This window comes from Pavona decussata, unplaced genomic scaffold (assembly GCF_977016875.1).
Source record: "Pavona decussata unplaced genomic scaffold, jaPavDecu1.1 SCAFFOLD_234, whole genome shotgun sequence".
Taxonomy (NCBI): domain Eukaryota; kingdom Metazoa; phylum Cnidaria; class Anthozoa; order Scleractinia; family Agariciidae; genus Pavona; species Pavona decussata.
This window is the reverse complement of record NW_028145639.1, coordinates 1,757,181-1,781,887: the sequence shown is the minus strand read 5'-3', so window position 1 is coordinate 1,781,887 and position 24,707 is coordinate 1,757,181. Positions and strand designations below refer to the sequence as shown.

Genomic DNA, 24,707 nt, shown 5'->3' with positions numbered 1-24,707 from the left:
CGCGCTAGTGGATTGTGTAGGACACGTGTACGCGCTAGTGGATTGTGTAGGACAAGTGTACAGACTAATAGATTGTGTAGGACAAGTGTGCGCACTAGTGGATTGTGTAGGACAAGTGTACAGACTAATGGATTGTGTAGGACAAGTGTACGCGCTAGTGGATTGTGTAGGACAAGTGTAGGGAGTAATGGATTGTGTAGGATAAGTGTACACGCTAGTGGATTGTGTAGGACAAGTGTACAGACTAATGGATTGTGTAGGACAAGTGTACGCGCTAGTGGATTGTGTAGCACAAGTGTACGCGCTAGTGGATTGTGTAGGACGACTGTACCCACTAGTGGATTGTGTAGGACAAGTGTACAGACTAACGGACTGTGTAGGACAAGTGTACGCGCTAGTGGATTGTGTAGGACAAGTGTACAGACTAATGGATTGTGTAGGACAAGTGTACGCGCTAGTGGATTGTGTAGGACAAGTGTACAGAATAATGGATTGTGCAAGACAAGTGTACACGCTAGTTGATTGTGTAGGACAAGTGTACACACTAATGGATAGTGTAGGACAAGTGTGCGCGCTAGTGGATTGTGTAGGACAAGTGTACGCGCTAATGGATTGTGTAGGACAAGTGTACGGGCTAGTGGATTGTGTAGGACAAGTGTAAGCGCTAGTGGATTGTGTAGGACAAGTATGCGCACTAGTGGATTGTGTAGGACAAGTGTACAGACTAATGGATTGTGTGGGACAAGTGTACGCGCTAGTGGATTGTGTAGGACAAGTGTACGCGCTAGTGGATTGTGTAGGACAAGTGTACGCGCTAGTGGATTGTGTAGGACAAGTGTTCAGACTAATGGATTGTGTAGGACAAGTGTACGCGCTAGTGGATTGTGTAGGACAAGTGTACAGACTAATGGATTGTGCAAGACAAGTGTACGCGCTAGTGGATTGTGTAGGACAAGTGTACACACTAATGGATAGTGTAGGACAAGTGTGCGCGCTAGTGGATTGTGTAGGACAAGTGTACGCGCTAGTGGATTGTGTAGGACAAGTGTACGGGCTAGTGGATTGTGTAGGACAAGTGTACGCGCTAGTGGATTGTGTAGGACAAGTGTGCGCACTAGTGGATTGTGTAGGACAAGTGTACAGACTAATAGATTGTGTAGGACAAGTGTACGCGCTAGTGGATTGTGTAGGACAAGTGTACGCGCTAGTGGATTGTGTAGGACAAGTGTACGCGCTAGTGGATTGTGTAGGACAAGTGTACGCGCTAGTGGATTGTGTAGGACAAGTGTACAAACTAATGGATTGTGTAGGAAAACTGTGAGCACTAGTGGATTGTGTAGGACAAGTGTTGGGAGTAATAGATTGTGTAGGATAAGTGTACGCGCTAGTGGATTGTGTAGGACAAGTGTACGCACTACTGGATTGTGTAGGACAAGTGTGCGCGCTAGTGGATTGTGTAGAACAAGTGTACGCGCTAGTGGATTGTGTAGGACAAGTGTACGCGCTAGTGGATTGTGTAGGACACGTGTACGCGCTAGTGGATTGTGTAGGACAAGTGTACAGACTAATGGATTGTGTAGGACAAGTGTGCGCACTAGTGGATTGTGTAGGACAAGTGTACAGACTAATGGATTGTGTAGGACAAGTGTACGCGCTAGTGGATTGTGTAGGACAAGTGTAGGGAGTAATGGATTGTGTAGGATAAGTGTACACGCTAGTGGATTGTGTAGGACAAGTGTACAGACTAATGGATTGTGTAGGACAAGTGTACGCGCTAGTGGATTGTGTAGCACAAGTGTACGCGCTAGTGGATTGCGTAGGACGAGTGTACCCACTAGTGGATTGTGTAGGACAAGTGTACAGACTAACGGACTGTGTAGGACAAGTGTACGCGCTAGTGGATTGTGTAGGACAAGTGTACAGACTAATGGATTGTGTAGGACAAGTGTACGCGCTAGTGGATTGTGTAGGACAAGTGTACAGAATAATGGATTGTGCAAGACAAGTGTACGCGCTAGTTGATTGTGTAGGACAAGTGTACACACTAATGGATAGTGTAGGACAAGTGTGCGCGCTAGTGGATTGTGTAGGACAAGTGTACGCGCTAATGGATTGTGTAGGACAAGTGTACGGGCTAGTGGATTGTGTAGGACAAGTGTACGCGCTAGTGGATTGTGTAGGACAAGTATGCGCACTAGTGGATTGTGTAGGACAAGTGTACAGACTAATGGATTGTATAGGACAAGTGTACGCGCTAGTGGATTGTGTAGGACAAGTGTACGCGCTAGTGGATTGTGTAGGACAAGTGTACGCGCTAGTGGATTGTGTAGGACAAGTGTACGCGCTAGTGGATTGTGTAGGACAAGTGTGCGCACTAGTGGATTGTGTAGGACAAGTGTGCGCGCTAGTGGATTGTGTAGGACAAGTTTACGCGCTAGTGGATTGTGTAGGACAAGTGTACGCGGTAGTGGATTGTGTAGGACAAGTGTGCGCGCTAGTGGATTGTGTAGGACAAGTGTACGCGCTAGTGCATTGTGTAGGACAAGTGTGCGGGCTAGTGGATTGTTTAGGTCAAGTGTACGCACTAGTGGATTGTGTAGGACAAGTGTGCGCGCTAGTGGATTGTGTAGGACAAGTGTGCGCACTAGTGGATTGTGTAGGACAAGTGTGCGCGCTAGTGGATTGTGTAGGATAAGTGACGCACTAGTGGATTGTGTAGGAAAAGTGTACGCACTAGTGGATGGTGTAGGACAAGTGTACGCACTAGTGGATTGTGTAGGACAAGTGTGCGCGCTAGTGGATTGTGTAGGACAAGTGTGCGCACTAGTGGATTGTGTAGGACAAGTGTACGCGCTAGTGGATTGTGTAGGACAAGTGTACGCGCTAGTGGATTGTGTAGGACAAGTGTACGCGCTAGTGGATTGTGTAGGACAAGTGTGCGCACTAGTGGATTGTGTAGGACAAGTGTGCGCGCTAGTGGATTGTGTAGGACAAGTTTACGCGCTAGTGGATTGTGTAGGACAAGTGTACGCGGTAGTGGATTGTGTAGGACAGGTGTGCGCGCTAGTGGATTGTGTAGGATAAGTGACGCTCTAGTGGATTGTGTAGGACAAGTGTACGCGCTAGTGGATTGTGTAGGAAAAGTGTGCGCGCAAGTGGATTGTGTAGGACAAGTGTGTGCACTAGTGCATTGTGTAGGACAAGTGTGCGCGCTAGTGGATTGTGTAGGAAAAGTGTGCGCACTAGTGGATTGTGTAGGACAAGTGTACGCGCTAGTGGATTGTGTAGGACAAGTGTGCGCACTAGTGGTTTGTGTAGGACAAGTGTGCGCACTAGTGGATTGTGTAGGACAAGTGTGCGCGCTAGTGGATTGTGTAGGATAAGTGTACGCGTTAGTGGATTGTGTAGGACAAGTGTACGCACTAGTGGATTGTGTGGGACAAGTGTGCGCGCTAGTGGATTGTGTAGGACAAGTGTGCGCACTAGTGGATTGTGTAGGACAAGTGAACGCGCTAGTGGATTGTGTAGGACAAGTGTGCGCGCTAGTGGATTGTGCAAGACAAGTGTGCGCAATAGTGGATTGTATAGGACAAGTGTGCGCACTAGTGGATTGTGTAGGACAAGTGTGCGCACTAGTGGATTGTGTAGGACAAGTGTTCGCGCTAGTGGATTGTGTAGGACAAGTGTACACACTAATGTATTGTGTAGGACAAGTGTGCGCGCTAGTGGATTGTGTAGGACAAGTGTACGCGCTAGTGGATTGTGTAGGACAAGTGTACGCACTAGTGGATTGTGTAGGACAAGTGTACGCGCTAGTGGATTGTGTAGGACAAGTGTGCGCACTAGTGGATTGTGAAGGACAAGTGTGCGCGCTAGTGGATTGTGTAGGACAAGTATGCGCACTAGTCGATTGTGTAGGAAAAGTGTACGCGCTAGTGGATTGTGTAGGACAAGTGTGCGCGCTAGTGGATTGTGTAGGACAAGTGTGCGCGCTAGTGGATTGTGTAGGACAAGTGTGCGCACTAGTGGATTGTGTAGGACAAGTGTACAGACTAATAGATTGTGTAGGACAAGTGTACGCGCTAGTGGATTGTGTAGGACAAGTGTACAGACTAATGGATTGTGCAGGACAAGTGTACGCGCTAGTGGATTGTGTAGGACAAGTGTACCCACTAATGGATTGTGTAGGACAAGTGTGCGCACTAGTGGATTGTGGAGTACAAGTGTACGCACTAGTGGATTGTGTAGGACAAGTGTGCGCACCAGTGGATTGTGTAGGACAAGTGTACGCGCTAGTGGATTGTGTAGGACAAGTGTGCGCACTAGTGGATTGTGTAAGACAAGTGTGCGCACTAGTGGATTGTCTAGGACAAGTGTACGCGCTAGTGGATTGTGTAGGACAAGTGTGCACACTAGTGGATTGTGTAGGACAAGTGTGGGCACTAGTGGATTGTGTAGGACAAGTGTGCACGCTAGTGGATTATGTAGGACAAGTGTGCGCACTAGTGGATTGTGTAGGACAAGTGTGCACGCTAGTGGATTGTGTAGGACAAGTGTGCGCACTAGTGGTTTGTGTAAGACAAGTGTGCGCACTAGTGGATTGTCTAGGACAAGTGTACGCGCTAGTGGATTGTGTAGGACAAGTGTGCACACTAGTGGATTGTGTAGGACAAGTGTGGGCACTAGTGGATTGTGTAGGACAAGTGTGCACGCTAGTGGATTATGTAGGACAAGTGTGCGCACTAGTGGATTGTGTAGGACAAGTGTGCACGCTAGTGGATTGTGTAGGACAAGTGTGCGCACTAGTGGATTGTGTAGGACAAGTGTACAGACTAATGGATTGTGTTGGACAAGTGTACGCTTGTGGATTGTGTAGGAGAAGTCTACAGACTAATGGATTGTGCAGGACAAGTGTACGCGCTAGTGGATTGTGTAGGACAAGTGTACACACTAATGGATTGTGTAGGGCAAGTGTGCGCGCTAGTGGATTGTGTAGGACAAGTGTACGCACTAGTGGATTGTGTAGGACAAGTGTACGCGCTAGTGGATTGTGTAGGACAAGTGTACGCGCTAGTGGATAGTGTAGGACAAGTGTGCACACTAGTGGATTGTGTAGGACAGGTGTACGCACTAGTGGATTGTGTAGGACAAGTGTGCGCACTAGTGGATTGTGTAGGACAAGTGTGCGCGCTAGTGGATTGTGTAGGACAAGTGTACGCGCTAGTGGATTGTGTAGGACAAGTGTACGCGCTAGTGGATTGTGTAGGACAAGTGTGCGACCTAGTGGATTGTGTAGGACAAGTGTACACACTAGTGGATTGTGTAGGACAAGTGTACGCGCTAGTGGATTGTGTAGGACAAGTGTACGCGCTAGTGGATTGTGTAGGACAAGTGTGCACACTAGTGGATTGTGTAGGACAAGTGTACAGACTAATGGATTGTGTAGGAAAAGTGTACGCGCTAGTGGATTGTGTAGGACAAGTGTACGCGCTAGTGGATTGTGTAGGACAAGTGTACGCGCTAGTGGATTGTGTAGGACAAGTGTACGCACTAGTGGATTGTGTAGGACAAGTGTGCGCACTAGTGGATTGTGTAGGACAAGTGTGCGCGCTAGTGGATTGTGTAGGACAAGTGTACGCGCTAGTGGATTGTGTAGGACAAGTGTACGCGCTAGTGGATTGTGTAGGACAAGTGTGCGCGCTAGTGGATTGTGTAGGACAAGTGAACACGCTAGTGCAATGTGTAGGACAAGTGTGCGTGCTAGTGGATTGTGTAGGTCAAGTGTACGCGCTAGTGGATTGTGTAGGACAAGTGTGCGCGCTAGTGGATTGTGTAGGATAAGTGTACGCGCTAGTGGATTGTGTAGGACAAGTGTGGGCGCTAGTGGATTGTGTAGGACAAGTGTGCGCACTAGTGGATTGTGAAGGACAAGTGTGCGCGCTAGTGGATTATGTAGGATAAGTGTACAGACTAGTGGATTGTGTAGGACAAGTGTGCGCACTAGTGGATTGTGTAGGACAAGTGTACGCGCTAGTGGATTGTGTAGGACAAGTGTGCGCGCTAGTGGATTGTGTAGGACAAGTGTGCGCACTAGTGGATTGTGTAGGACAAGTGTGCGCACTAGTGGATTGTGTAAGACAAGTGTGCGCACTAGTGGATTGTGTAGGACAAGTGTACGCGCTAGTGGATTGTGTAGGACAAGTGTGCGCACTAGTGGATTGTGTAGGACAAGTGTGGGCACTAGTGGATTGTGTAGGACAAGTGTCAACGCTAGTGGATTATGTAGGACAAGTGTGCGCACTAGTGGATTGTGTAGGACAAGTGTGCGCACTAGTGGATTGTGTAGGATAAGTGTACGCGCTAGTGGATTGTGTAGGATAAGTGTACGCGCTAGTGGATTGTGTAGGACAAGTGTACGCGCTAGTGGATTGAGTAGGATAAATGTGCGCGCCAGTAGATTGTGTAGGAGAAGTATACGGACTAATGGATTGTGTAGGACAAGTGTGCGCGCTAGTGGATTATGTAGGCGAAGTGTACGCACTAATGGATTGTGTAGGCTAAGTGTACAGACTAATGGATTGTGTAGGACAAGTGTACGGACTAATGGATTGTGCACGCCAAGTGTACAGACTAATGGATTGTGTAGGCCAAGTGTAGAGACTAATGGATTGTGTAGGACAAGTGTACGGACTAATGGATTGTGTGGGACAAGTGTACAGACTAATGGATTGTGTAGGCCAAGTGTACAGACTAATGGATTGTGTAGGACAAGTGTAAGGACTAATGGATTATGTAGGCCAAGTGTACAGACTAATTGATTGTGTAGGCCAAGTGTAAAAACTAATGGATTGTGTAGGCCAAGTGTACGGACTAATGGATTGTGTAGGCCAAGTGTACAAACTAATGGATTGTGTAGGACAAGTGTACGGACTAATGAATTGTGTAGGACAAGTGTGCGCGCCAGTAGATTGTGTAGGACAAGTATACGGACTAATGGATTGTGTAGGACATGTGTGCGCGCCAGTAGATTGTGTAGGACAAGTATCAGGACTAATGAATTGTGTAGGACAAGTGTGTGCGCCAGTAGATTGTGTAGGACAACTATACGGACTAATGGATTGTGTAGGCCATGTCTGTGAGCCAGTAGATTCTGTAGGACAACTATACGGACTAATGGATTGTGTAGGACATGTCTGTGAGCCAGTAGATTGTGTAGGACAAGTATACGGACTAATGGATTGTGTAGGACAAGTGTACGGCCTAATGGATTGTGTAGGCCAAGTGCACAAACTAATGGATTGTGTAGGACAAGTATACGCACTAATGGATTGTGTAGGACAAGTGTGCGCGCTAGTGGATTGTGAAGGACAAGTGTACAGACTAACGAATTTTGTAGGACAAGTGTGCGCGCCAGTAGATTGTGTAGGACAAGTATGCGGACTAATGGATTGTGTAGGACAAGTGTGCGCGCTAGTGGATTGTGTAGGACAAGTATACGCACTAATGGATTGTGTAGGACAAGTGTACAGACTAATGGATAGTGAAGGACAAGTGTACGGACTAATGGATTGTGTAGGACAAGTGTACGGACTAATGGATTGTGTAGGACAAGTGTGCACGCTAGTGGATTGTGAAGGACAAGTGTACAGACTAATGGATAGTGAAGGACAAGTGCACGGACTAATGGATTGTGTAGGACAAGTGTACGGACTAATGGATTGTGTAGGACAAGTGTGCACGCCAGTAGATTGTGTAGGACAAGTATACGGAGTAATGGATTGTGTAGGACAAGTGTGCATAGTGGATTGTGTAGGACAAGTGTACGGACTAATGAATTGTGTAGGACAAGTGTGCGCGCTAGTGGATTGTGTAGGACAAGTATACGCACTAATGGATTGTGTAGGACAAGTGTGCGCGCTAGTGGATTGTGAAGGACAAGTGTACAGACTAATGGATTGTGTAGGACAAGTGTACGCGCCAGTAGATTGTGTAGGACAAGTGTGCGCGCTAGTGGATTGTGTATAAGGACAAGTATACGGACTAATGGATTGTGTAGGACAAGTGTGCGCGCTAGTGGATTGTGTAGGACAAGTGTGCGCACTAGTGGATTGTGTAGGACAAGTGTGCGGACTAATGGATTGTGTAGGACAAGTGTACGCACTAGTGGATTGTGTAGGACAAGTGTGCACGCTAGTGGATTGTGTAGGACAAGTGTGCGCACTAGTGGATTGTGTAGGACAAGTGTGCGCGCTAGTGGATTGATTAGGACAAGTGTGCGCGCTAGTGGATTGTGTAGGACAAGTGTGCGCGCTAGTGGATTGTGTAGGACAAGTGTGCGCGCTAGTGGATTGATTAGGACAAGTGTCCGCACAAGTGGATTGTGTAGAACAAGTGTCCGCCCTAGTTGATTTTTTAGGAGAAGTGTGCGCGCTAGTTGATTGTGTAGGAGAAGTGTACGCGCTAGTGGATTGTGTAGGAGAAGTATGCGTGCTATTGGATTGTGTAGGACAAGTGTAAGCGCTGGTGAAATGTGTATGACAGGTGCGCGCGCTAGTGGACTGCAGCTATTTTATCAGTCTCCTTATTGTCTGCAAGACATGTTCATCAGATTAAGCTAGTAAGTAGCAAATCAGACTGATGGCTGAAAGGATTGTGCAATCTTACCACACTTGGGGATTTCCCAGCTACTCTTTGTAATGTTTATCAGACAGAAAACTTCCTCTTCACCAAATGTGCATTCTCCAAGTTTATGTTGAACAAAAAGCTGGGCATCACAAGGAATTCACCTACAATGTAGGTCTTTTAAAATGTTGCTTAAAGTATGATTATAGTGCTAATCCTGGCCTGGAACTGTGAACAAAACCTAATAGGCTGTCATGGTACATGTAGTTAACATGGGTTAGCACTAATCATGCCTAAAAAACGCAGTCCTGGGGATACAGTTCCAACAGTCCGGCAGGGCAAGGGACCATGAATATTGTGCACAATCAACCCTCTTCAGGAAGGGTCCAGTCTGTGAATTACAATTAAACTGCAGCTGTGTTTTGAGGGGAAAACATGAGTCTTCACAGGCCAAACACCTTTCATCAGCACTTACAGATTACCCAACAGTTGCTGATGCTAACATTGCAAAAGAATTAACTTGCAGCCGGTCATTTAGCTGGTCCATATTATCACTTAACCCACCTGTGCTTTGAAGTCAAACACACCCTTTCTTTACTAAGCCACACTTTGCTTTAACTCAAGAACATCATTGACAGGCCTATCACTCAACCTGTAACAAAGAATAATAAATTATTGCTTTTATCTATCAGACAGAGAAGAAAACCGGCCTCTGCAAATTTCATGTGAATGGAGGGGCCAAAACCTACTAGAGTGAATAGGATTGAGAATTCTTTACTATGATGAGTCAACCCACATGTATGATAAAGGGCTGGGCAAACATGAAATAATTTACAGTGCTTTCATTAGTTGCTGGCAGCTACAGTACTAATTGAGTTTATAATATTATAAAATGAGTAACAGGCAACAAGGATGGAGACAGTTTGTGTTTATGACTGGCTTGTAGGCTCTTTGCAGCTGATAGTCACATGGTACAAAATCCAACATTTTAGAGACCAAGCTACACACTGGGACCTCCAAAACAAAGAAAATTCAACTTTGACTGAATGAAGTTGTTTTGGTTTGGATGTGGACCCCAGTGCGCAATTTAATGCTCTCCAGTATGGCAGATAATCTCTACCATGTGACTGTTAGCTGCAATTAGGGCCCATTGCTTTCCTTACGAAGACAGCTTCCTCCCCCTGTGGAAGTCAAATGGCTTGCGACTTACATATGAGCTAATATAATAACATACGTCAAGTTTTATCCGGTGAAAGGGAATTCGCCACAGTAAAGAACAATCAATGATCAGCTGAGTGTTGTCTACATGTACCCACCAGTACAACGTTTTTATAAGGTTTTTTTTATTATTATGCACTATTTCAATGGTTTACAACAAAAGGAAATTACAATATATAAGAAAAGTAACATAAAGACAGCATTAAATTACATATAAGAGTGAAAAGTAAAAATGTGCGCAGTGACCAAAGGAGCTTAACCAGGATTTTTGAGTTGGTCACTGCCACGTGCAACTAACTGGCGTATAACCTGCAACTAACTAGAGCAAAAAAAAAAGTAAAGAATAATAAAAGTGCAAATTTTAAAATAATTTCATTTCAAAAGTGCTTAAATTTTAAGATATTTTGTGAGTATGATTCAATTTTGCAAATTTATAACAGATATTATTAATAACAATTTTGCAATTTGTAAGTAACGTTTAAAAAACTTAACAAAACTTGAAAACTTGTAACTTGAAACTTAGGAAAGAGTGGTCAATAGGCATAACAGTTTGAAAATGAGAATTTTTTTTACCCCACCGAAAATGATTTTTGCAATTTAACGCAATGATAAGCGAAATCCCAAAAACTTGTTGTCACAATAAACACTTGCCTTACTACGCCTTTCAATAACCTACGGACTCTCGGGACTTCAAACACAACTAACGAGTTGTGTATTTTACTGTGTATTGAAACAATCATAATTATGGCGACAACCAGTTGACCACAATCAGCTGACACGCAACTAACGAGTTGTGTATTTTACTATGCATTGAAACAATCATAATTACGGCGACAACCAGCTGACAACAAAAATACAGGAACCGACGCAAAGTGGATCGAAATCTGCCAATTACAGTGTATTAACTTGACTTTTGACCCTGTTGCTCAAGCCAAAAGTTTTTGTTTCTTAGAGGTCCACTGCAGTGATTGACAGCAATGAAAAGCATAACGGTTGGTTGAATCTTGAACTTCAGAGTCGTGTGTATGTCATTGAAAGGCGCAGTAAGGTATCCCTGGTATGTTGGAACAAAGATGCCATCCTTGACACCTTTACTTGCTTTAATTTTGTAAAAAACAGATGTCAACTGATCTTTACCAGCAATTCAAACTAGTTTAATAATTAATAATTATCAACTTTTCTTATCTAACTACATTTTGTAACCTTCGAATAATGTGTGAAACAAGTAACAAAATTTGTTGTGAATATCATATCGCCGGTGTCTTGACTCTTATTTAATATGACACGATATTCATACAGTTAGTAGTTATTTGTAACTAGTGTAGAAAAACAGTTTGGTGGTTATTCGTACAGTAAAACAAGCCGTTTTCTAATGCAAGTGCCCTTATCTGGCTTTACGTTTTCCTCACACTATTCTTTGCCACTTATCAGAAAAGCTTAGGTTGTATAATAAATCTCTTATTAGATGTTTTGGTCTGTATAATTATGTAATGAGCCCCGCAGGACAAGTCAAAATATGGCACAACTCGTAAAAATATATACAATACTATACACTAAAATATGTATTCTGTAATAAGCTATAATTTGTATTTAAGGGTTTAAGATTACAAAAGGGGCACATGTATGTTCATATATCACTTTTTTAGCAAAGTCAGAATAAATAAGTATATATGTGCCATGGACATCTCATGGTTGTTCATTTTTTTCTTTGGGGGGACATCTTCCCCCATCCCACCACCCACCACCCACTGCAAGTACGGATTTTGTCCGATGGCTGATTTAGGATAAGAAACAGCAACAGCAATTGTGATCTTGACATAAAAACAACAACAAAATTATAGCAAAACATCTATCTTCTGAAAAACTGATCACAAAAAAATGACCTACACACAAAAGGCCAAACAAAATTTTTGTATGAAAATCACAAGTAGGTTGCAATTAACAGACATTAAAGTTCTTAACATTTGTAAACTACAGATTTCAAGAAATACCAAGCATACGTGTGACCCAACCCCCCCCCACAACAGTTTCCTCCCCCCCCCCAAAAAAAAAATGTGCCATTAGATGTACATCAACATTTCCCCCCTTGAGAATATTGGACATGTGTTGAACATCAATGAAAACATGTGAAAGTTCACAGAAAAGACCTCACAAATGTGCTGACCTGGTTACATGGTAATTGCCAAATTGCTCCAAACCTGAAATGTAATGTACACTGCAATGAAATTCCCGAACAAAAATTTCCAAGCCCACAGCAGGAATCGAACCCATGTAACCTTCCAGTTACTAGCTTAAAGTCTGGATGCTCTAACCACTGAGCTATGGGTGACTCATGTGGTGAGCAGGTCACAAACTTGGGGTTATATTTAGCCTCAGGACTTCGCATCTCACAAATTATTAGTACACTGGACACTCATCATATTAGCGAATTACCTGCATCACACAAGCACATTAACCGCCAAATACCTGCATCTCGCAAGCACATTAAATTTAAAGCATTGCATACACTTAGACATTTAGCGAACCAGCCAACCACCCAACGCTATGAAATAGATGTAATGTACACTACATCTTGGTTACTGTAAGTGATTGCATCTATTTCATAGCATTGGGTGGCCCCTCAGTGGCTTTGCCACCCTCCCAAGGTTGTTATCGACGTAACAAAACAAGATGACGGCCATTTGACCAAGTGCAAGATCTTGCATTGGTGAAGACCCAGAAAATAAAACAGGGCTTGAACAATCGATGAAACCGATGATCGGAAAATCAATCGATCAATCGATGACAATCGATGCCTTGTTAGTTAATTGGCATCGATTGGCATCGGCCAATCGATGACCAATCAATAATCACACAAAAGTGGTCGCAACTCATCGATTGTCATGGATTGGTGTTAAAAAAAAATTTCGGTATTCCACACGTTCCAGCATGTACGTATACCCTCTCGCAGTACGCACAAATGTTTCAGATTTGAATTCGTTCACTGGATTGTTTGTATGCAGATGCGACTGGAGACGAGTGAGCTCTGAATGGTGGGTGATGTAATTATACTGAATTATACTGAATTGTAATAAAATAAACCAGAATAAACGTGAATAGGCTTCGGTAATCACTCTATTACTTCTTTGTCACAACGAAGGTGCATAAAGTAAACAGGGTAAAAAATGAATAAAGTTTACTGCATGCAGGCTTAAATAGGTGAGCCCTATCGTAAAAGCTGGAAAAAAAGAGACCATATCGAGAAACTTAGAGCTGCGCGGGAAAAAGCCATTACAACACAACATGTACAGCCTGACTGTCCGAAACACAGTTACCAGGGAACTATAGGCCACAGTTTGGACTGAAAATAAAACGCATAAAAAATGAGAACCAATCGATGACAATCGATGTCAATTAACTGATCGATTGGCATTGATAATCGATAAAAATTGATAATCGATGAAATCGATAATCACAAAAAACCCGTGCATTGATTGTTCATCGATTATCAATATCAATCGATTAATTGGCATCGATTGTCATCGATTGATCGATTGATTTTCCGATCATCGGTTTCATCGAATTGTTCAAGCCCTGAATAAAAATATAGGGGAATGTAAACAGTCTAATCTTGAGTTTGTTCCTTTGGTGCCCATTTTGAAGTGTGAAATATACAGTCAGCTGATGGCAGATCCTAAAAGCTAATACACGGAAACTTCTATAAAAAAAATTGAGTTTTGTGATTAGCTCTAATTTGACGCGGAGACGTCCTAGCTACGGCCCCAAAAATGAAGCCATCCAGCCAGCAGTTGAATGAAGATAATTACCATATATGAAGTACCTACCCCCGTCGGTCATCCGGTGAAAAAAAAGCGATGCTCTCTCTTACATTCATTTTAATAATCTGATGTTGCGAAATTTTCAACAGAATGTTGAACATTGATTTCAAACCTTCCGCCATCTTTTCAATCTGCCATCGCGCCAAGAATTCTTCTTGGTCCCAGCGTCCCTCGGCCTATAAAAGGTTGGGTGCCTGTTTTCCATCGGCGATGAACAGGCTGACAAGTTGTTTCGAAACTCATTATGAAAGGGGGGTTAAGGTGGGGCTCTACCTGAATTTGAGTGAAATTTGAAGAGGTTTTAAGAATGGATAGAAGAAAGAAAATGATTTTTGGAACACTAACAGACAGTCGATAACCACGCAAGAGCACCCCAGGTTGCTAGTCGACTAAATTGGTATCCGTCTATTAATTATTAACTACAAATTCTAATTTTAAAACTTCACTAAATCTTCAACATTTCTTATTTCTTTTAATTTTACCAATCCTTCAAGAAAAATTATTTCTTCCAAATATACCTAAAAATCACCCAAAAATTCATAAAACACCCCAAATCATTGATTTGTGTTATGAATGGAGGGTTTTTGTATTGCTTGAAATGCAAACAAGATATTTCCATTTGACCGATTTTAAGCGGTGTGTAAACGGCTTTCAGGTGACCCCCACCTTAAGTGTAAAGTCTTTAATTTTATTATGAGAATTAATAAGTTTTTCATTCATATGCAAATAAAACTAATTTTTCATATGCACAACTAAGCACTTAGCCTCACTTTCATAATGAGGCTCACAGCAACTCGGAAATGGCCTGTTGAAATGCACTCAAAAAAGTCGCTTGTACGTCTCATATAATTTAGTCGCATCAAATACTATTTGATCGTCGAGGATGAGGGAATAAGCGAGGAAATGGCACATCTAAAAACAAAGCAAAATGCCATTTACTGATATGATTTCATTTTTCTGAACGCTAAGTTTTCTTAAAATTAGTTTGCATAACACGGATGCTATGCACTGATAATATCTTATTTTTAGTATTTTGCAGTATCAAATTAACAGCTTTAAATCAAGACGGTGTCATAACCTTAACAGCGGAGTGAAATTAGCGATCATCGAGAGACATCTATTATCATCTAAATGACATGATTTTAGTGAATTCGGCTGTGAATTTGGCATAGTTAATTATTTGAGCTACTAGTTACCTACGAGTGCCAACAAACCGCAGCAATCTACTGTATTTTGAAACTAAGGCCCCGTTTATATGGAGAAAAGTTGTCCCGGGCAAGAGGGTCACCCTCCCAGCCGAGTCAACTTTAGCGAGCGTTTATATGAGAAAAAAGTTGACCCTTTTGCCCGAGCCAAGAGCTGACCGTCTAGAGCCGGATCATGAAAACATGCGTAAAAAAAAAAACCGCCTCGAAGTCTGCAAATCAGATCGGTTGTTTTTCGTAAGTTTACAAACGTTGGCTTTTTATACCCAAGAAATTCTGGTTCCTATGGTTTTTGAAACCAAGTTAAACAGTTCTGAAGTTAAAACTTCCCGGGCAAAATCGGTTTGCGAAGGCTAAACGAGTCGTGGTTGACTGAATCTAGCCGCGTGACATTTCAAGTTCTTTTCGCGTTGAATTTCGCCTGTCGTTAAGTCCGTAATCACACAAAACTGAGATACAAGTGTTTGTTGTGGCATAACTTGATAACACTAAACGCCAAATGATTTATATACCTTTTCATATAATTTGACTTTGTCGGCGTTGAAGTCGGTGGCATTGAACTCGCACATTCCCAATGACAACAGAGCTCACGCATGCTCTGATTGTCTCGCCTTGACGGAGTTGACCCGGCTAGGCGAGCCAAAGTGTTTATATGGAGAAAAGTTGGCCCGGCTAGGAGGGTGACCCTACCATCGCAAAAGGGTGACCCGGCTAGGCGGGTCACCCTTCTAGCCGAGCCAACTTTTTGTTTCTCATGTAAACGGTTCGCCAAGTTTTGTAAGGAAATGTAGGAAAAGTTGGCTCGCCCAGGGTAGCTCGGGTAGGCGGGTGACCCTTCTACCCGGGACAACTTTTCTCCATATAAACGGGGCCTAATTCTGTGTTTTTCGGATGTTGAAGAGCATTACCCATGTGAGTTGAGGCTCCTAATTTGCATAATTGAGAAATACTGGTATGTGGTAGTGCCGCCAGGGTCTTGAAATCGTCTGGCCGCACGATTTTATTTTATGATAAATAGAGACCAAGTCTTTGTCTTTCCAAAGCTATATGGACATTGCTGTAGAAAGTCTCTCTTGGTTTACACGTTTTTTTGGACACCAATATTTCCCTGAAGGTGGGTTGGTAACCGTTGCTGTTTTTCTACTTGAAACGAGTATGTGGAAACATCAGATATTTTTAAAGTATTAGGAAGACTTGTGCTTGTCAACCATAGCGTATTTGGCCTTGCATCAAATTTTAATTGTTGTGAGAAGTTACCAAAATTGAAATTTTGTATTTTCTTCATTACAAAAAATTCAGTTTTGGACCACTAAGGGATCCCCCCGCCCCGGAAACTGAGGAAGAAAGTATTTAGGACCCAAACGAAAGGTGCTTTTAAATTAACTGGACAAAGTGTCATTCATGTGCCACATTTGAAGCAAATCCATTATGTGACCAATTTGGGTTACAAGGTTCCGAGGTTAGGAAGCGGTTTACAGTGTGTCCACGACGTATCGAAGAAAATAAGTAACAAAGCATCAATTACACTAGACTCGCATGAAATTTGAAACGCATTTTAGTGATAAAAAAATCATTCCAAGCGTATACTTAAGTGCATAACAAATTGAATTATTAAGAATTGGTCTTCACGGCGGTTCTTGGGCTTTCAAGCATAACCACAGGACTTCACTTGCGGCGATGACTCAATCTTATCCTAAGTAAAAGTATTCATGAGTACAAATGTCTCTTTATAAAGAAAGATGGAATACTAAACATACCATCAGATCAAAATTGGACATGCACGAATTTTGCCTACAGACTAAAACATTACGACTGTGAAGCCAACGGTCGGCCAAAGGATAGAACTGGGCATGCGCTGTTGGTGACCGTAGACGGCAAAAATAATTGAAATACGGTAGGTTTGCTTTTGTTCGGTCTCGATCTCGCCCTCACCTTGAGGCTTAAGCTTTCTCGTCTACATTTCCCTTAAGGCAACTATTTAAAATGATAAGCTTAATGAACAGAATTGATATTAAAAATGTTCTTAATAATTCATGCGTTACCTGCTGACATTACATATGACATTTGCATACATGTGTGAAAAGTGTTCCTAAAACACAGAAGAATTAAAACATCAAGTCGATATGGAATGTTATTTCCTCGCGTCCAATTACTAATCTCCTCATAACCCAAGGTAAGTAGGGAGATAAGTTTTATTTAAGGTTTAATAAGGTGTAGTGTATCAGCTGAACTCTGCCAGTTTATTTAGAGCGGTACAAAACAATACATCAATCAAAAGTTACTACAAATCGAAATTGACTCACCATTGTCATTCATTGCAGGCCTTAAAACTTTATTTTACATGGCGTTTTTTGAATTCGCTTCGATATTTATGGACCGAAAACAGCCTTAACTTTTTAATTATTTTGAAAGGAAAGTTAGGAAGGTGCGTGACAAATCAGTTTAGTATGCATTTCTGCATCATTCCATGAGAAATACCAATAGGGCTTTCTTCCGCATCTGTCGTTCAAATTTTTAGTCGAATTTCCAATGAAGGAATAACAGGTTTTCGGATAGGACATAGGACATAGAAGGATTCAGCAATTGTGGAGGGAAGGACTCACTCGACCTTGTAAAAACGGCCGGCTATGAGAGATATTTTTATGTGAGTGGGGGTGCCAGCGAAATTAGTTATGCTTCTTTAAGGCGCAAAGATGTTAAAGCTTTCAACAAAAAACGTTTCGGTGGAAGGTTTCAAAAGATGGGAAATGAATAGGAACATCTAGATGAAAAACTCGTCACACATTGAATTGCATACGTGCTGAATAAAACACGAGTGGAATGCGTTTCTTATTTTCACAATCATTATTTGCCTTTGCCTATGCATTGCTTGTTTAATTGCTTCTTTGTAAGACTGCGTGGTTAGAAATCAATGTACAGATCTAGACGTTGTGAATGACTTCGGGCCCATGCGAGGACTGACTAGGGTGCAATTTGTTCAGTCTGTGCGCTGAGAAAGACTGGGCGAGGCGCATGGGAAAATTTGAATCAAATAAATCAGATGGGATCAGTTAAGTAACACCGGTTTTTTTATACATATCACAAGAGTAACATGATCCCTTGTAAACTGTCAGTTTTGAGCACCTTCCAAAGAGTTGTTTTTGTTTAAATTTGCTCAAAAAATTCAGCATTTAGTTCACTTATCCTTCCTTGCAATTGCATGAAAATGTAAGATACTTATTATACTAATACTTTATTCAAGTAACTATACAAAAACCATTGTAAATAATATAATTGAAAAGGAAGACCGTGAGGTTAGCCTTATGTAAAGGTTCTCTACCAAAATTTATAAACCATAAAAACTATAGAAACAAAAATTGATATAATAATATTAATTACAAACTGTAAAATATAAAATTAAAATATGAACTATAGTACGTTAGTGCTCCGCGCTAAATACATTGACACTTAAGTAAAGTTATTTATTTATTTATTTATTTGGTTATGTTCGTTAACGTGGACTGGAGCAGCAGTTTAAAGAGAGAAAGAGACAACGACAACAACAACTTTATTCTACCCCTACGGAGCACTACAATGAATGTTCATCCATGCGCTTTTTTAAACTTTGTTAGCATCAGCATTGGGATATGAATTATTACTCTGCTCCTTAAAATAATATCCCAAGTTCGTTTTAACAATCTTCTATATGGTTGGTCCGGTTTTCCTTGGAATTTTTATTTTTATGTCCAGAAATGCAGCTAACCCTGAATTTGGATATTTTATATAACATAGACCTTTTTGTCATTTTCATATGACTTCATGTTTGACAGAATTATTTTTGTTTTAGTATGAATTAAGATTTAGGGGACACCTTGTGATGTCTATCATACACTTCATGCATCTTATTAGCGTGCATTCCTGGACCTATCTATTATGAAGGATTTTCCAGAGCGATATATTGAATCTTAACTCGGCTGAAGGTGAATTACTGAGGTTTACAAAGAGATTGCGAGAAAATGCTTGGGAAAACAGGCCGGGAACAATTGCAGAAGATCCCACTTATCTTACGATGCTTCAATCAACCGAGCCCTCGGCTATAGAATAGCGACATAACTTAACCACGGCTGCAACGCTAAAACCAATAAACGTCCGTTATAAAGCTAGTTAAGCTCGCTCACTGATTTCTCTGATCACGTTGGTCGGAACTATCTGAATGGTTAATTCGTTAGAAGGAAATTCGAGTTCACAAATAGGAATTAGGAATCTCGATGTATGTTCAAGTTAAAGCCCATTAAAAATACTTTGACTTTGGCCACGCGTAAGACTACGAGCAGTCCTCTCTTAGGGATAGTGAACTGCTTAAACTCTTAAGAATAAAAGGCACTACCAGTATTGGCTCCCTGTGAAGTCATTGTTTTACAAATTAAATGTTTTGCGTGTTCTCGTTGTCATCGCCGTTGCAGTTTTCATAAGGTAAAATCCAAGAACGACAGAAATGAAGCTTTACAAAAAAAAGATGGTATATCACATCGTATAGTGCGAACACTGCCTATAGCTAATCGTCTGAATCGTAAGCACTCAAAAATAACGCTTCTATAGGCTATCGACAGCATGGCCAGACGCCGATTTATATCATGGGAATATTTCCCTTTCTCCCAACAAATACACAATGAGTATGACTTATTTTTCAGTGTGCATGTACCCAGTTGATGTTGTTGTATGATTTGCGCGCGTTTTATTCCATTACATGAACCTTTTAACAAGCGCTTTTATGACAAGTATCGTCTCTTTTTTTCCGGAAATTTCTGTAGTATGAAAACTCTGATAACAAGTTTAAAATTCAAAATATGGCACTGCACCGCTATCTTAGCCAATAAAAAGCACTTCTTTAAGAAAACTTATTAAAGATAGCCCTGAAAATAAAAATATTCCGGAGCCGTGAAACCAAATTAAAATTTGAGATGCGCAGATGTCTGTAGTGCATTTAAGGGATGTTAAAAGATTTGTATGAATTATCGTATTTTTGTTTTTGTATTCAACATTTACAGTGTTCAAACTCCGTGGTTTTTCCTCAATGGGAGATATCTTTCTTAAATAACTTACATGCCGCAATCACCAGACAAAGCCATTAAATTTTAGCCTATAGAATGGCAAAGAAACCACAGATCTCAGCCGATAAACCTTACTAACGATTGACAGATTTGCTGCCGGTAAGTTCCGTCTCCAGACTGTACTTTTGGTAAATGGAGTGAATAATAATATACTGCCGTTTCATCGCTCGTTTTAATCTAGGACGCCGCTCTTCGTTTGACTGGTAAGCGACGTATAAGAGAATGTTTTTAATTAACTTGCGTTGTCTTCATCTCATGCACACACGTACAATTTTGATTTTTTGCGGCAGTTTACTTTCTGTTGTGTTTCCATAACAAGCATTAAAAGGAGCCAGTTAGAGACATTTCAGTTAAATCTTCACAGCTGGCTCGATTATCTATTTCTTTTTCTAGTTTTTTTGCACGCTTTTTCCTGCGATTTCTTCGTGTAGGTAAATTCAAATAATATATATTTTTATTTTGCTATTGAAGATTTAATTTCATTCCCTCAATACACGTGACACAGACGTTTTCCTCAAACTGTTTTCCTTATAATTTTTCATACGAGGTTCCCTCTAATTGTCTTGGCGTAGTCTGGGTTATATTTTAGCATTGTGTATTGGTAATCTTGTCGCACTAATGCATGTGAATTATTTATAGGCGAATTAGTTACAGGAAAATTTTATTTTGTCCTCGTTTCTCAGTAAATCGTTCCGACTATTTCCACAGAAACAAAGGCATAATTAAGGTTTTCAATTCGATTAGACTGCTATTCAGTTTCGCTTTATGTGCCACGATAAAACTGTGAAAGCGTTAGACGCCAAACAATGCAGAAGGAAGATTACTGTTTAAATTTAATAATAAAAAGAAATTCACATTTCTGACAGATGAATTAATATAAATTTAAATGCAACAGAAGCAAGTCTTGTACAATAGAAGAAGCTGCCATTAGCGGCGGTAGCCCGCATAAAGTCGAAACCAAATCCTGTGCATATGATACCTTTTAATAAATCTTGCTTGGTATCTCTCGACCTTTTTTCCCTCAAGGGGTAGCCTTTATGCATCACAGCGCAAGTCTTTGTAGTTGGAAGTCTGCAAGGGGGGAGGGGGGGGGGAATTGTAAGCCCTTTCTACCCATGTTATCTTAGACCAAAAAAATTTTAAAAAAAATTCTTTTCTGAAAATAGCGAAATTCATATTACGTAATTTACAAATTCGTATGCGTGGTCGGCAAAGCCTGCTATATTGGTGAAACCGCTCACCACATTTCTACACCAGTACGTCCATGAGTAGCCTCCCACGCAGACGTCCTTAGGGGTTCGTCACGCGTTCCTGCCGAACCCCTAAGAACGTCTGCGTAGGAGGCTAGTCCATGAGCGCCTTATTTCTTTTACAAACATTTACAGACATCGAAAGTTCCAAATTAACTGAAATAAAAAAGGCATTATATATTAAATAGGAATGTAAACCATTTACTAAATGAAGTAAGACTTTCTTTTCAATGCACTTTTTGTTTTTCTAAGCATTATGTAATCATCGTAATCTGAAACATGTATTGGAATTTTTACATTGCGTTGTAATGAAAATTTGTAACTGCTCCAGTAGTTTAAGGCTTTGCTCACTGACCGCTTTAACCAGAAAAAATGGTTTATGCATGACTCCGTTTAGAAAGGAACTGAGAACGAATCTTATGGTCCTTAACATTTTGAAGTAAAATAAGCTTTCCAATACATCACGTGGCAGGTCACGTGAAAATTTTTTGGAAATTAATAAATGCTTGATGAATTGGCGACGATTTTAAGAGAAAAACATGATAAAAACTCTTTCCTGATGCAGGTTATTTGTCTCCCACCGTTCGTCTTTGGCATGACCGTACCAGTTTCTCTCTAAAACGAGTTGTAAGGACAAAGGTCATTTTTCAGTCGAGAATTTAACCTTTGGTAGTTGAGAAATCGAACCGGGTCAAACACAGAAAGTTAAGTATGTTAAATCTTTATCGTAAAAGCTAATTTGTTTATCTGTACAAAAGACTTCGCTGCCGTATCGCAGATTCATAATTTGATTACGATATCACGTGATCGCATGTGAAGAATTTCATCCTGTTCTACTAGGCAGTTTAGCCGAGAATATTGTGGATCTTCCATATTTTCTGAACACAATTTAAACCCATGAGCGAAGATGACATTACTGTTACTCTGCTGTTCTGGCGAATGTTTGGAAACTTAATTCAAGAATTACGAGACGTTTTCAATGTCCTTACACACACACTGGCCGAACGCTGCAACCGAAATACATTGGAAGCTGAAGACTGAATAGGATTTACTTATCCAGAAGTAGTATCAGCTCCGTGCGGTGGAGACGCGGTTGCAGTGGTTAGCGCGTAAGGCTGTCGATCGGACAGTCTAAGGATCGGAGGGTGGTTGGTTCGAGGCTTAGTTGGTCTCTTTATTACTCAGGGCCCAGTTGCTCGAAGCATGGTAAGCGCTAGCCCAGGTTAAATACCATGACAACCTATAGGTTTTAATACCTCTTAACCAATGGTTAGCGCTAATCATGCTTCGAGCAACTCAGCCCAGATTACTGTGTTGTTTCCTTAGACAAGGAACTGTGCTCCACATTGTCTCTCTTCACCCAGGTGTATAAATGGATACCGGCGGCGTTCTGTTGGGCGTAGCCCTGCGATAGACTAGCATCCAATCCTGGGGGGAGAAGCGATACTCCTAGGTGCTTCATGCTACAGAAACCGGGCTAAGCTCCGGCCGTGTGGGACACTTAGGCTCGTAGTGCAACTTCATCTTTTTCAGCTAGTATAAAACTGAGTTTTGCTCTTTCTGTTTTCACGCTTGCTTGAGTAACTTAAACCGCTCAGAACTTCTCCTTAAAAGACCCCAGTAGAGACTCTAAAGATTTGTTTCCCCGTTGATAAAATAAATTTTACAATCAATAGAGTCCGCCGGTAACAAATGTTTGAGTCACGGAACGCAAGTCTTTCCCAAGTGTCACGTGATATTCTCCAGCTGAATCACCTCAGAAGTCGGTTCGCTTCTTTGCTTGCTTAAAATGTCTAACGAGGCCGTACTGTTTAAAGATATTTTCAGATTTCCAACATACGTTTGTGCTTTGACCTATCAGTTTTCCTTAGTAAAACATTACCATTAAAACGCGGACATCATTCAAAAAAATTAAAGGTGCAATGATGAAGTCATATTAGGAGCCATCAAACGAGAAACAAGCGAGATAATAGAATGTGGTTTTCCGTTCCCCATTTTTGAATAGAGATTTTAATTTAGCATCATCACAGCTTTAGCCTGATAGAGCATGCACACCTGTTTTCCGTCTTTTATTTCACCGAAAAGGCGTCTGCTCTTGCAGGCCTTCATAGGTTCTGAGTGAGAAATTGAGTTTGCCTTCAAAACCGCTGTCACGCAGTCATTTTGTTATTATTTATTCAGTTTGCAAGATTAAAAGGAATCATCCGTTAGTTCATCCGCTACTGCTGTGTACCAGACCTTCCTCTTCTTCTTTCCGTCCACCCTCACTCCCTCCCCCCACGAGCTTAAAGACAGTAAGGAAAGCTTAAGTTGCGCAGTCATGTGCAACCCCAAAAAGGCATTATTTTTAAGTAACGTCATGATTTACCAATGAACTTCTTGCTAGTCGCTATTTTTACTCTGAGGTCAACCGTGTTCGCAAATTGTGCTAGGTTCGTTTTAATTAAAATTCGCGTACGTAGAAGTAAATAAAGTTGTACCCAAACAATTTAATACCGACTTTGTCGGTTTACCTATGGTAATCTTCTGATAATATATGTGGCTTTGTAATTTCAAATCTTATCGAGCCTTCAGAAAATAAATTAAGTGGATCAGCTGGAAATCTGTAAGGCTAACCGACCGAGAAAAAATGTTCAAGTGTTTTAAGCCCCACTTGCTGGTCTTTGTTTTGACACAAAGTTGATGTGTTGATCGGAATAACTCTATGTCTTTTGTGTCTGACGCACTGAATATGAAATTAAAAACACCCCTTTGTACAGTTTGACAAAAATTGATTGTCGCATTGACACGAAATTAGCTTCCACTATAACCCTTGTTTTGTCTCAATCGGCGATTAAAAAGTTAGTTTTCGAGGCTGTAGAAAACCGTTCGTTTTTTTAAAAGCTTAACGACTGAGAAACAATTTTCTTAATAAGAAATCCTTTGAGCCAACAAATGGGAAAAAATTGACTAGAAAACTGCGACTCGATACTAAATACACTCTAGTTCAAATATTTACTGCCGATGCATCGTTCTGAATCGTTTACCGGATTATTGTTTCTATCATGAACTAAGTCTTCGCATACGTGTTTATGAAGCCGGGCGGTTTGTGCGCCAATGAATTAGAAAGCTTTCCCTGGCATGTGTGATAATTATAAAAAGCTTAAACAGTGATTATTCGCTCTGATTAACGTGTGTTATTTCTTATCCAGGGTCTAGAAATGGTCTCGTTGTCTCACCTAACTTACGCAATTCCTTTATTAACGGTCAATTTACAAACCTTTTTAATTAAGTTTTGCACGTTGTTATTTGGTCCAAAATAATTACGTCAAGGCCTTGCCCACAAGGCTAGCTGGGAATACTGTCTTGTAAAGTACTTTATAAACTGAAAACAATGCAACTCAATTATGATTTACGTTGACGGGATTAATGGATTCTAAAATGCACTCAACCAAAGAAACTAAAGATTACTGCATGTAAATTTTTACTCACTTAAAATTGCAAATGAGCAGAGAGTGTTGGTAG

At 41.2% G+C, this 24,707-nt stretch overlaps 1 long non-coding RNA gene across 1 annotated transcript in view; it reads right to left on the bottom strand.

The window, feature by feature from the left end:
- Nucleotides 1–13,794, bottom strand: part of LOC146458080 (uncharacterized) — a 40,192-nt gene extending 26,398 nt beyond the window's left edge. Inside the window, exons 1-2 of the long non-coding RNA XR_014858339.1 lie at nt 13,665–13,794; nt 9,187–9,274 (exon numbers count right to left, since the gene is read on the bottom strand). This is a non-coding gene — a long non-coding RNA (uncharacterized LOC146458080). The remainder of the gene's footprint in view (nt 1–9,186; nt 9,275–13,664) is intronic.
- Nucleotides 13,795–24,707: the final 10,913 nt, after the last annotated feature.